The following is a 14,763-nucleotide window of genomic DNA, read 5'->3' as shown; positions in this document are numbered from 1 at the left end:
AGCAATGCCCCTCTGCCATGTACATTGGCCAAACTGGACAGTCTCTATGTAAAAGAATGAATGGACACAAATCAGACGTCAAGAATTATAACATTCAAAAACCAGTTGGAGAACACTTCAATCTCTCTGGTCACTAGATCACAGACCTAAGAGTGGCTATCCTTCAACAAAAAAGCTTCAAAAACAGACTCCAACGAGAGACTGCTGAATTGGAATTAATTTGCAAACTGGATACAATTAACTTAGGCTTGAATAGAGACTGGGAATGGATGAGTCATTACACAAAGTAAAACTATTTCCCCATGGTATTTCTCCCCCCCACCCCACCCCCCACTGTTCCTCTGATATTCTTGTTAACTGCTGGAATTAGCCTACCTTGCTTGTCACCATGAAAGGTTTTCCTCCTTCCCCCCCCCTCCCGCTGCTGGTGATGGCTTATCTTAAGTGATCACTCTCCTTACAGTGTGTATGATAAATCCATTGTTTCATGTTCTCTGTGTGTGTATATAAATCTCTCCTCTGTTTTTTCCACCAAATGCATCTGATGAAGTCAGCTGTAGCTCACGAAAGCTTATGCTCTAATAAATTTGTTAGTCTCTAAGGTGCCACAAGTACTCCTTTTCTTTTTGCGAAACCAGACTAACACGGCTGCTACTCTGAAATATGTTAATCTATGTGTCTGACAATTTTGTTCTTTACTATAGTTTCAACCAGTTTGCCCTGCACTGAAGTCAGGCTTACCAGCCTGTAATTGCTGGGGGTCACCTCTGGAACCCTTTTTAAAAATTGGCATCACATTAGCTATCCTCCAGTCATTTGGTACAGAAGCTGATTTAAATGATAGGTTACAAACCACAGTTAGTAGGCCTGCAATTTCACATTTGAGTTCCTTCAGAACTCTTGGTGAATACCATCTGGTCCTGGTCAACAGAAAAGTATTATACTCGCAAATGGGCATCAATATGAAATTATCAAAATTATAATAAATACAAATATGCCTAACTCTCACTCATACTGATGTAAATCAGGAGAAACTACCTTGAAGTCAATGGAGTTACGTCATTCAAAACTGAGATGAGAAAAGAATCAGGCCCAACAATAAATAATAATTATTGAGGGTTATGTTAAAAATCCCTCTTTGGCAGATAACATGGGTGGAGCTACTATCTACCATAAAATCTGGGGTGCAAATTCCACTCACAGCTACCCTGTGGAAATTGATGCAGTGTCATGGAGGTTTGTGAGGGGAGAATTTCTTCCTGTTTCTACAATAAATGTTTCCATTTGCTGTCTTAGCTGTGTAACTCTCACTATGGAGCGCTTACATGTTGCTGCTGTCTGCATTATTTGCAACTTATTATGAATAAATAGTATCAGAGGGGTAGCCGTGTTAGTCTGGATCTATAAAAGCAGCAAAGAGTCCTGTGGCACCTTATAGACTAACAGACATATTGGAGCATAAGCTTTCGTGGATGCATCCGACGAAGTGGATATTCACCCACAAAAGCTTATGCTCCAATACATCTGTTAGTCTATAAGGTGCCACAGGACTCTTTGCCGCTTTTATGAATAAATAGAGGACTTCAGCTTGCAACGTTAGTGAGCCTTTAGCTTCAGACCCAACTCCCCCACACTGCCATAAATGAAACAACCCACCATCAGCATTCTCAATACGATCTCCTAATCTGTACAAGGGGAGAAAGGTCAAAATGGCTTTGCTCTAGCAGTTCTCTTCACAAAGAACTGCACAGAAGAACATCTTTGTCTTTGCCTTCTAAGCTAAACTCCACTGCATCACATCACAATAAAGCGAAGGATTTACTGGGAAGGCATTGATTTCAGTGAGAACAATCAGCCCCAATCCATGTCAAACAGGAACACAATGTGAAATTGCCTCCACTAGGATTCAAAAGCCTGTTACAAAAAAAAACAAAAAAAAAAAAACCCACCCCAACAACCACAAGTTAGCAAATATTGGTCACTAAGGTATTGGTATATTATTTTAAAATGAAACAGTAATTGTCCACTTGTACTGACTTAGTAGTTTTCTGTTTGTTTTGCTGCATTTCATTGTGTGTTATAGTTAGGCTTGAAAGAATTAGTTTTATAATTTCAACAGATAGTATTGATAAGATTTTTAAAATCTGTATCTATTTACATTTTCACAAATTTGCACATTTGTGCAAAATTATGGGTTTTAAGCATTTGTTTTGATTGGAATCTATTTAAATTTTCATAGCTGCAGGAAATCATGGGGAGGATCTGACAATGGCGGGGGGGTTGGACAATAATTATTTAATGACAGTAGATGTTGAGATTCAAAATGTTAAAGTGTTAAAACACAAACTGTCAACATTGCATTTCAAAATATACAGAGTAAATACATTTAAATCAAGTTCTCAAGCAGCATTTTTTTTTACTTTGCTTGTCTGTAAATTTTAATTATGATCAATGGAAATATTTTTCATCGGTTTATGTGAGAATGGTGATATCAATGTTTACAGACAAACATTTAATTCTTCAAAGCCTACTTACACTGATGTGTATTTCAGGGTCCCTTCAGTGTAAGGCAGTAGAGAATCAGGCCCACAACCTTTAACTGGGTGTATAACCAGTGCCAGGCGGGAGGATGATGTCTTTAGCCTTTTAAAGGGGAATTCTATTATAAGGCAAGACCATCATTTGTTCTATTTCCCTGCATAGAGGGACCAAGGGAGGTAAAGTGCTACTCACATCATGGGAACAGCACACAGAGAGGAGCAGTTTCCATGAGAATGCACAGGTGTAGTGGCAGTGGGAATGCAGGAGTAAAGAATAGGCAAAGCCTTGACCTGTGCATCACCATTTAATGTGCCCGACAGCAGAATGGAGCCAACATGGATGGGGAGGTAATTTCCTACTGGTTTGGACCAATAAGTGATTACCTCCCTACACAAGCAACAGGGAAAGACCAAGGAAGGAATTGTGCCTCCAATTCACAATTTCCTCTCTGGTCTACTGGGACACCACAGCTGAGCACTTGCCCTTAATCAGGATGGATTGCATTGCTACTGCTAGCCCATAGTGAGAGAGCATTGAATCAGGATTTTTGCTGATAACAGTTTTAAAAACTGCCAATTAAAGCTGGTTCTGAATTCCTCAAGAGTCACCAGGCCTGAATTTCTCTTCCATGATTACAGTGAACTCAACCTGCTCAGCACTGACAGTTTTTGCATTGGAGCTTGATCCAAAGCCTATTGAAATTAATAAGAAAAGAAGTACTTGTGGTATCTTAGAGACTAAAAAATTTATTTGAGCTTAAGCTTTCATGAGCTGTAGTTGAAGTGAGCTGTAGCTCACGAAAGCTTATGCTCAAATAAATTTGTTAGTCTCTAAGGAGCCACAAGTACTCCTTTTCCTTTTGCGTATACAGGCTAACACGGCTGCTACTCTGAAACCTATTGAAATTAATGGAAATCTTTCCACTAACTTCAGTGGCCCTGGGATCAGGCCCTATCATTTGAATTGAGATGGGTTAAATTGTCTGAACTAAACTCCTACACTAAAACTTGTATTTGAGTTGATACTGTGTGAAAATAGTGGCATCATTTTAATGTCAATGACAGCCCACATAGGAGTTGCCATTCAGGATCAGACCAATGGGCTATACAGGCAAGAATCTCATCTCAGAAAGCACCCAGTGCCCAATGCTTCAGAAGAAGGTGTAAAAAATCCTGTAGCAGACAATTATGCACTGACATCCCACTGCGGGACACGTCTTCTAAACTCCAGGCAGTAAATGACTGACTTATGTCCTTGAAGCATGAGGGCTGATTTCCCTTATGAATCTTTACTCTAGCTAGGGGAACTGCAGGTATTTTTATTAGTCACATGTAAGGTCAGATCCCTTTTTCAATGCTACTCAGCTCATTGCCTGTGTTGTAAGCTCTTTTACATTGCAAGCTTTTTGGTGTGGGGACTGCTTCTTTTATGTTTAAAATGTATCTAGCAGGTGGGGGGAGTACTGGAAAGACGACAACAACAAGATATCTAGCAGCAGATTAATTCTGTGTTATGTAAGAAATTTCTTTTTATGAGTATTAAGTGTATTGATTTGTTATCTCTTTGGGTCTTGTCTTGTTCTTGAACATGAAAAAGGGAAAATATCACACAGGAAAACCTTGGCTTCACGTGTGATTTCCAGCCCTCTTGGGAAGCAGATATCTGAGGACACACATGGATAATCTAAAACTCTGGAGAAGCAATGCCACTGAGAAATCTCTTTCCATCTTTCACAAGGACTGTCCAGAGGGAATATGCTGGATTGGTCCTATTAGGAGGAAATTTGAGTTTGCATTAGATAGGTTAAGGCAAGCACAGTCAGAACCCCGCACCCTTCAAGCCACAAACAGTAAGATTATTTTCAGCACACACAGTGACTCTGCACATCCCATGAGCTGATTAATTCATTGAAAATATCCCGGGCTAACTCATCAATGTAATTTATACGTATCCTAGTAACTCATTCAAATGTCTAAGGCTTTCTTATGAAGTCCAGCATTTCATAAAAATATTTGTGAAAGCAGACAGTAAAAGTTAGTCTGTAGCAAATGCATTAAGTATTTTTAACAGAAGACACATAACAATGCAGTTTGAGACCTTGGTTGTAATGCATTTTTTTTCTATTCTTTTTTAAAAAAATCATGGAAATTAGAGATCTAAAGAAAACTTACGTCTTGTACTCCATCCTTCAGCCTACATAGGATTGTTCCATATTGGGTATATAACCTAGAATACACAGACACACGCACAATTTTAAACAACTCAGGTAATGGATTTCTACAATGTCTCTTTGGAAGCTATTCTACAGCCTAATAGATCTGTTTAATTTTTTTCTTGATATTCAGCCTAAATGTTCCTTTGTTTAATTTTATTCCAGTACTACTAGTCACAGCTTCTTTACTATACTAAATAATTCCTCACCCTCCTTGGTTTTTCCATCCTTATGTACTTGATTATCCTAACTCATTTTAGATACCAGCACACCTGGCACCAATCCCTACAGCATCTCTCTACATACTTCCCCAACTCTATATAGTAGTTTATTTTTATACATTGGTCTTTGTGAATTGTGGGTCACACAGCCATTTCTCACTCAATGCAATGGTGTTAACTTCAACTGGAACTACTTTTAAAGTAAGATGCTGTGGGATATTTACAAATGTTTCACAAAAGAGCATATATTTTGCACCCACTGCATTCCCTTCACTCACTAATTCTGTAATTCCATCCAAGAAAGAGATCAACTCTGGCTAGCATGACTTATTCCTCAGTATTTCTGTAAGGTCAGAAACTATAAAATGTAACGCTGGTTTCAGGTTTCTGTTGAGAATCCTTTTGTACCATTCAGGTACGTGTTCTCCTTCTTCACAAACTCAACTCAGTTGCATTAATTTAAACAAGAGATTCCTGAGAACTAAGCAAAGCATGATTAAAGCATGACTAAATCCTTGTCCCTGATACATCTCAAGCCTGGTTAAAAATTAGACTTCCCTTAGAAGTTCCAGAGACAGAAAAAAGTCATGTCACAGCATGGGGTAGTACATCTCATATTGGTTTTAACTGATTCTTTAATTAAGTTTCCCTCTTGTGTTTCACAGCATGTAGTTTGTTTGGGAGGTATGGGGGGTTGCGTTCTTTTTCAAAGAAGTCTGCCTTGAAGGACCACATTTTATTGATGTCATTGGGAATCTAGGCTGGTGAAGGACTGAGCAAGGATGGCAGGATATGGCCCTAAGTCAACTTGGATATTTCACTGAACATGGTAGAGAAAATAACAAAAGCTACGAATCAGAAATTAGAAAGATCTACATCCAGTGTTGGAATTCTGCCAAGACCCACCAGGGTTGATGCTAAGTAAATCAAGCAGAAGCCCTGATACTTCTAATGATGTTATGTTGCACTGAACAATAGTGCCCTTCCTCCCAATCCCAATGAAGTTCCAGCACTGTGTGCCTCTAGTATCACACTGATAGCGAGCAGGGACAGCATCAAATTCAGGGATTAGTGTCTGCAGATTAGACACTCAGATGGCTTGAGAAATATGCTTTATCAGTCATTAGAAAAATATCCACAACTTTGAACCCTTGGTTTTATTTTGGAGTCCTGTTTCTTTTTGGCATGTGCTTGTGGTATTAGATGGCACAATACTGATGAAAGCTCAAAGGCCATATACTGTCACTTGCACTTTGCAAACCAAGAACAAAAACCCAAATGGCCTGTGATGCATTTTAGGCTTGATGCACTTGCAAGATGAACCTGCAGGTTTCTTGGCTCGATAATATGTTGATTGAGAAAATATATGTTGTTGCACTTTGAAAGTCTGCTTCTGGGGTGGTGGGAGGACCGGAGGAGTGTGATGGGGAGGTTCCTTCCCCTTTCCCTTCTTCAGTTTAAAAAATGCCTGTAACATAGTAAGCAGGCATTAATAGAGATCACATTCATCATCTTTAGAAAAGAGCAATCACTGGCTTAGCAAACCTGCTGTTGACTTTTGCTACCACTTTCTGCTGCCAGTAAAATTTGAAGCAAAGATCTAACAAACATGCAAACCTCGGTGGATTATTCAGCATCCAGTTTTGCATAACAGCATGTGAGGAAAGGATTAGAGAAGTACTTTTTAGTTATAGATAACCCTGAGCTCTAGATTAAAGCATAAAAGAGTTGGCTGAAAGGATTCTGTAGCTATAGAATTTACTGGTAACCTGGCCCTACGGTTTTAATTTCAATACGGAATATTTTTAATCCCTTGTTTGCCATCAGTGTTGCTATTTGATTAGAATGACCGCCAGGCTGTGACTATTGACACAGCAATTAGGCAAATGATGCCTTTAATAGGGAAAAAATTACATGGCTGCTGGTTATTAGAAAGGTTTTATCGCTTTGAACCCTGTTGCTTCTGTGCATCTCTACCAAGTTTAAAAGATCACCAGGATTCCTTATCTTTCTAACACAATGACTTGATAAAGTTCCAGGGTTGAACCTTTTCAGCCTTTGCTTATGCTCTCAACAAATATGTCTTTGATGACTAAAATTGCCTTTTACTTAGCTCCAGCTGCTGAAGCATCTATTCACTGATCGATGCTTGATGTTTGAAGGACTGAGGACCCAGCGATGAGCTGACAGCACTGATGACTTGAAACAGCACTATTCCTTTATCCGAGGAAGTGAGACTTCAGTCTGTAATGCTTTAATGGCCTTAAGTAGTTCAGAACAGAAAGCTGTTGAATACCTTGTTTTTTAATAGGATCTTTTGTTTGGAATGGACTAATTTCAGCCCATTAACTGGCTGTCTTCTAAGTCGGAGGTGCATTTTTGTCAGCAGAAGCTGATGATCACTGTCAAGTTCAGCCCCTTTGCAAACTCATATATCAGAGACTGCTGACTACCAACCATTGTTAATGAGGACATGATCAATAACTGTCCTGGTGAAACCATCTGGGCTATACATGATTGGCTTGTGAATCTTTGGGTGACAGAAGAGTGAATCAGTGATCACCATGTCATTGGGAGCTGCAAATTCCAGCAGTCACTGACCATTCTTGTTCTTTTTGCCCCATACCAAACTTCCAGAAAGTACTTTCCCAGGATTCTCTATCCTGTCAGTGGCAGATACAGGACTTGATTTCCTGTCTCCACAGGAGTTCGTAAGGCTGTGTTCTGTCACTATTGTTGTTCAATACTGGCATAGATCGGTTGGTTGATAAGCTTGAGGAGACAGCTGTCAGTGGAACTGAGCTGAACATCATTCTGCTTCGACATAGTGAATACACTGATGACATTGTCTTGTTGGCTCAGTTTGGTGAATTGCTACATCTGACAGCCAATCTGGTCAGGAAAGAAGTTGCACACGTTGGTCTGGTTATTAATCAGGATAAAACAATCCCTGCCATTACCATCAAGCAGCCTCCAGCTACAGATTACAAGCAGCTATAATTACAAACAACTGTCTTAATCTGTCCAGGTGGGACACTGAACAGGTGGCACCTGTCAAATACATGGGCAATGTCATAGATGGTACAGGAGGTAGCTTGAAAGATGTGGACCCTTATATAGCAGCAACTGCTGTCATGTTTCAGGCCTTTCAGCATCCTCTGTAGGGATGTCCTCACATCAGGCTTTCTTCGAAGCTGCAGATCTATAGAACCACAGTTATACCAACTTCAGAAATGAGAATATTCAAAGCTGAACCCAGCAACTGCCTCCATCAGCACTGGTTCGGTTTCAGTGGCTTTCTTGGTATGGATACATTATTAGAATGGAAGGCCAACATATTCCAAAGCATGTGTATCAAGCAATGCCACTACATGGCTGGTGATCACGTGAGGATGAAAAGTTTTGGTGGCATGACAAGATTTCCAGAGACGGGGACAAACTGAATATAGAACTTAAGCACCTAGCCAGAGACTGATCCAGGTGGTATTTGATGCTCAATTTGCAAGGAGGCCATATCTCTTTGTGATTTGTGGTGATGATTGATGAAGAAGAAGAAGCTAGAATGGAATAAGGAGCCAATCTCACTTGTGCACCTTGCATGAAATGTAACAATTGCAATGCAGGTACCACTACCAAAATGTCCTCAGTGACAGGATGAAGTCCTGCTCCTGTCTTCTGCTCTGTCTACACAGACTGTTTGGAGACCTTCAGTTATTAAATGCCACCATGTAGTTTATTTACACTTCTCTTTCCACCATCTTTACTGATCCATACCCCACAGCATTTACAACATGTGTTCCTCCTCAGACTTCAACAAAGAAGAGAAGAGGGAAGAGATACCTCCTTAGTTCTGGCTTCACAAGCCTGCCTCTCCCTCTAGCACTTCCTTACTGTGCCACCTTCTACATTCTGTGCTAATGGGCTAATTAGCTCTTTAGTCTTTCCCAGACCATTCTAATCTGCTAATTAGGCACGGTCAGCTCCTCCCCCAGGGGAATTAATTGGTGGTTATGTGATCAGAATGGCTCAGCCATTGATTCCCAGCATTCTGTAACACCCCTCCCAAGGGAGCATCTCATTGGAAGGAAACAGGGGTGGGTGGAACTATGATTCTGTCCCTCTGCACCAGCCATTAGAGCTGGCTGGCCACATAGAATGTGGGTATGCCGCAGTTCTTAAAGCAGCACAGCAGATTGTGCTTCCCCAGCACACCATGTCACTCCTGGCGGCATTCTGCACTAATACATACTACATGCACAATCTATCCTGAAGTTCGCAACAGGTCTCACATATGTTTATAGTCCAGAAAATAGTCTGTCCTTTCCTCATTTTCAGAATATGCACTTTCCCTTCTGAGTTTTGTGCCCCTTGTTGTGAGCAGAATATCTCATGCTAATCCACTCAACCTTTTTTGGAATGAATGAATAGTTTTGATTCAGTCACCTCAGTGTAAGGAAAATAAGGGATTAACCTCAATGTAAGTTTTTCTTGATACTAGTTCCTTAAAATCAAATATCACCATAATTATTTCATACTACCACATACCTAAGGCAATAATATTGTATATATCCTAAGCAACAATATCTCATACTCCTCTTAAAATCCTCTCTTGATATATCTTTTTTCAAAAAACTTACAGTTATTCCATGGGTTGATAGCTTCCAAGATCTTTCATCACAAACTCCAAGGGGCCAAATAATGCTCTCAGATATTTGTCTGCTTCTCCACTGGTGTCAATAAATTGCAACTGCATCCCACAGAATGATCTGTATGCATCACAGAGCAAAATTTAGTTCTAACATTCCTTTCCAGAGCATATGGTTTTATTTTGCATAAAGTGATTTTGCTATTGCAGTTTGTTGCCCCCATCATTTATATTTTACACCTGATTAAGCTAAATCTTGATTTACTGGTCCTTCACCAAAACATTCAAATCTCCTTGAATCTAATTGCATTGTTCTTCATTGTTTGCCAGAGCAGCAGAGTTGCTATCATCAACAAACTGACATCTAAGATGAAGAGTTCAGTGACAAACATCTCCACGGTCTCACAATAGGGTACCAACAATGATATTTACATCTAGATTAGAACTTGTCCAAAGTTCAAGGTTGATAGGATCCAGGATTATGATTTTGGTCCATCTTTATGGATACTACTTTGAAAGCTTTAAGGATCCTTTTCATTTTGTTTTTCTCCCCACAATTAACATTAAGCTATACTACAAGATAAATTGTTTACTTTTCTATCATAGGGCTCGTTTCTGAACTATGGTTCTAAGTTGTCATGCTCCTCTGCTCAGAAACTTGATCCATGTATAAAGAACTTTAAAATAATGGGAGGGAAGGAATCATAACTGTTAAAACATCAAAAGTTCGTTCGCTCTTTCTTTCTTTCTAAACCAGTAGCTGCATGCTAGCTTTAGCAGGTAGTTTATCTTAAAGAGGGCAGGCTTTCCCATTCTTATCTTCAAACAAGCTAACTCCCCCGATTACTTTACTAAAGGACAGGGTGGTTGATTAAACTTGCTCTCCATTCATTCCCTTCCAAAAATGCAGAATCAAAATCATTGTTGAACAAATCTGCCCTATTTCCCACTATCATTTTTATTGGACCACATCTCTCGTCCCTTCTATCTACTGCGAATATATTCAGTGAATCATTATTTTTTAATTATCTAACACATCTAACAGGATGCCTATCCCTGGCTGTTGGAACCCTAAGAAAACTGTAAAGATTCGATAGAGCCTTTACACTCAGTCCACAATAAAGGATGGCACATAATTGTTGTACCCCAGGATCAGCAGGTATTTTTCTCCTGTTTCCCTCTTGCTCAAAGGAAAGTAAGTTGCTGCTTCTCTTGAAAAGGTGCAGTTTACCTTCCCCTTGCTCCTGGCTAGCTATTCTGTCCAGAGGGGTCAAAGCTAAGTCTCTGCTTGCTTCCCAATCCACTGTAATTTCTCTCTAGCCATTTGCTTACTGGAAAGGAGTGTCCATAAAGCAAGAGCTATCCTACATATACGATCTGGACTTCCATTCTGTGTAGGATGAGCAAGGGGAAAGGTTCTTGTTTAGCTGAATAAAACATGGGCATACTCTAGCCCTATGAATATAATCCAGAATAAAAGAAAAGAAAAAGTTGAAAATTATTCTTTGGAATACAAAGGTAAAGCCACCTTTTAACTTACCTCTTCTTATTTCTCTATATCACCTTGTCCTCCTCCTGGGTCAGTTGATAATGCTGTAGTTTAATAAAGCACCTGTTTAATACTTTGTGCCATTTTTTTCTGACTTTTCCCCCACTGGCCTTTAACCTATGTAGATTTAACCAGGATGCATTTTCATTGCAGTCTGTCTGACAGGTCTTAGGTAACTCTCACTTGTACTACAGTAGATTTTTTTTTATTCTCCGAAAGAATCCTCATCAAAATTCCTCAAGGCATTGTTCTTCAACATCAGCTTTGCTAACCTCAAATACCTGTGTTTTCTCCTCAAGTACTCAATGTTTTTTCCAACATCTTTCTTTTCGAGTATTGGGGTGATCCCTAGATCCTAGCTTCTCTCCATGCTTAGCCTGAATTATCATACTGGCTCAGTTACCCAGGGCTAGGTCCAAAATAGCTTGTGACAATGCAAGCTAGCAAACAGCATAAAAATGCAATCTTGCCCTAAACCTCTAAAGCATGCCCTCCTTGTTAATTTGTGCAGTTATTATCCTAATCAATATCTAAGTAATTAAAATCCCCCATGATCAATTTTCCAGCCTTCCTACAGGACTCTCTAAATTAGAAAAGCATTTCCTGATCTCCATTCTCTGCCCTGATTTCTGTAGCAACATCCAAGAATCACCTATTCTATTTTTACTATGCTTGGATGTGTCAGCTAATATATTTCTAAAATTTCTCTCCACAGACTTAATAACATCACCTACCAATATCATCACATCCCTGTTTGATTCTGCTTACTCTTCACTAAATGCAGTATTGTGGTATTAAGTCCCCAGTCATCTTCCCAATTCAGTCATGTCTCTCTGTTATTTCAATAATACAAACCTTCTCTTTGAAACAATGTAGCTCACAGTCAGCAATTTTAGGCCCCAGTCCTGCTCCAATTCTTTGGGCCATATACTTCTTTCAGGAGCACCACTAACTTTTTTTACAAAGTTTTTAGATGAATACTTTATTCATTGAAAAAACATAGTATTGACAGCCCTAAAACTATTCATAAATTTGACCCAAAAATTACCAAATAGTTACCAAAATACCAATTTTGGGGGGGAAGCAGCTAGATTCATGGGGGATTTGGGAACCATTCACAAAGGAGGAGTGTCTCTCTCTTTTTCTGGCCCATTGATTATTCAAGTATCTTACACAAAGTGGAACCACTTCAGCAGGAAAGATGCCATTCTAAAATACCCTATAGCCAGGTGGTTAGAGCACTAACCTTCAGGGTGGGAGACCGGGGCTCAAGTTCCTGTTCCAGAGCCGGACTTCGAACTTGGGTCTTCCAAATATCATGTAGGTGCCCTAATCCAGTGGGCTAAAAGTTATAAGACCTTATACTACCTCTTCTTCTTACCTAACCCTTTTAACTAAATATTTTGTCTGACCCAAAATGGACTCTTTTCAATTCAACAAAAATTCCAAAACATTTCAGTTTCAGTACAGCTTCACCCAAATTTTTTTCCCGATTTTTTTTCAGAACTGCCACCAAAACAAAAAATCAGTTATTTGCCCAGCTCTAATTGTGACCCCTTTGACTTACCTAGTACCCATTAAGTGCAGACTTTCAGGTTTTCTTTCTGAGCTCTCTTTGATTAACTTTCTAGTATTCCTAGCCAGTGGTTATGTTAACTAAGGACCTAATTGCTTAACTAGTAATTTAAATAAAGGCAAAGGAACTTTCTGTCTATTGGGCCATATTCTCTTCTCATGCTATGTGAACATCCATTGAAGTCAATGGGAATTTTGTTCAAACATCAAGTGTAGAATGAAAGTCTGTTTTAGCAGTCAGTCTTTGCTACACTACACTCCCCTTCCGAATGGATTGCAGTTGTTAAATAATCCTTACCCTCTGACCATTACAAAGTGTTCCTCATAAATGGGGAGAGTAGTACTTACTTTATCTAGTCTCAATAATTTAAAGAATTGAAAATGTCTGTATATAAAAATTGACTATATTTCTGTCTTCTCCTACCTCACTTGTTGTCTTAGATTGCTTACAGCTGTTCAGAACTGGGACTGTGTTTTGGTATGTGTATGTAAAATGCCCATTACAATGGACCCTAATCCTAATGGGGCTCTCTGGGTGCTGCTGAAATACAATAAAATATAGATACATAAATGCATATTTGGCCACAGACTCCTGCTTCTGAAATCATAGCTTCTACCAACCACTGAGACCATACAATGCTAGAAAATATAAATGTAGAATTCCCTTTTTCTCATTTTCTGGGCAAGCTTCCCTTCAAATATCTCTGATCTCCTTTCTGTTAAATTATTTATATCAACATGTACAACTGCAATAGAATTCTCCTTCTTTCTCCTGACTAACATACAAACTGGTTCAGTAATACCACGGAAGTTACTTTTTTTGGGACACCCTTTTAGTTTCACACTCGGAGTCAGGGCTCTTAATCCCACTCTGATTGAAGTCAATGACAAAATTCCCTTTGAATTCAGTGATCCAGGATCAGCCTTAATCATCCTCCCTGATTGCCAGGAGATGACTCCCCTCGGTTTTTTTGGTTGGTATTGTAGTGGTTTGGAGATTTTATGGGACAGATCCTCAGCTAGTGTAAATCAGCATAGTTCCATTGCGGTATGCTGATTCACACCAGCTCAGGAACTGTTCCTTAAAAAATTTAGGTAAGGTGCCCCCCCTTTTTTTTAAGCAATGGAAAATCAGAATCAGTCACTCACTAATTAAGTGTCTACATTCTTAATCAGATTTGCCCGTGAAGTTGATTTAATAAACCATGCATGTTACAGAGTTAAGAATAGCACCTGGAGTACTTACGAATGGAATTTTCAAAGGACCCTAAATGAGCTAGGTACTCATCTTCCCTTGAATTTCAACAGATGTTTTGCCATTGACTTCAATGGGGCTAGGATTTCATCCCGGATGTTCAAATTTGAATTTAAAAATTTGAATTCATCAGAGTGCATAAAAATTCTTTAGCTGGAGACACAATGAAGTTGAACTACCATAGATTAATTTGATTAAACATCAGACTTTACCACTTTAGAGTGCTAAACATTATTTGGCTCCCTGGGAAGTTACCCAGTTAAGTAACATTTCCCCATTAACTATATCCTGATTAAGCGAAGTGCCCTGTATCTGTAAGAAATTGCACAGACTTCCAGGTGTGCCCTTGGCTCAGACTTACATTGAGAACTAGAACAATGACTATTCATGAAACAGAACATCAGGTTTGCTGTTGAAAATGTTCCACTCCACCTCACAGGTCCCTCATGCACAGTCCTGCATTGTACAATATTTCCTGTTAGCCTGTTACATTCAATAACTAGAATTTAAGGAGCAATGGACCTTATTATTCTAGTCATCCTTTTACCTCCTTTTTTTTCACCCTTATATGGTCTCTTCACTGTTGTTCAGTTTCCTCCCTCCCCCTTTCAGTCATCCCAGTTCTTCCATGGGTGTGTTTCCAGTGCACTCATCTGCCAATTTACATGGCAGCTCTGGCACTTCCCCTGCCCAGAGATTAAAACACACATCAGCAGTGAAACTCTCATCTTAACTCATCTTCTAAAAACACCATAGCTATGCAGC

The sequence above is a fragment of the Dermochelys coriacea genome, chromosome 2, assembly GCF_009764565.3.
Source record: "Dermochelys coriacea isolate rDerCor1 chromosome 2, rDerCor1.pri.v4, whole genome shotgun sequence".
NCBI classification, from domain to species: domain Eukaryota; kingdom Metazoa; phylum Chordata; order Testudines; family Dermochelyidae; genus Dermochelys; species Dermochelys coriacea.
This window is presented reverse-complemented; position numbering follows the sequence as displayed.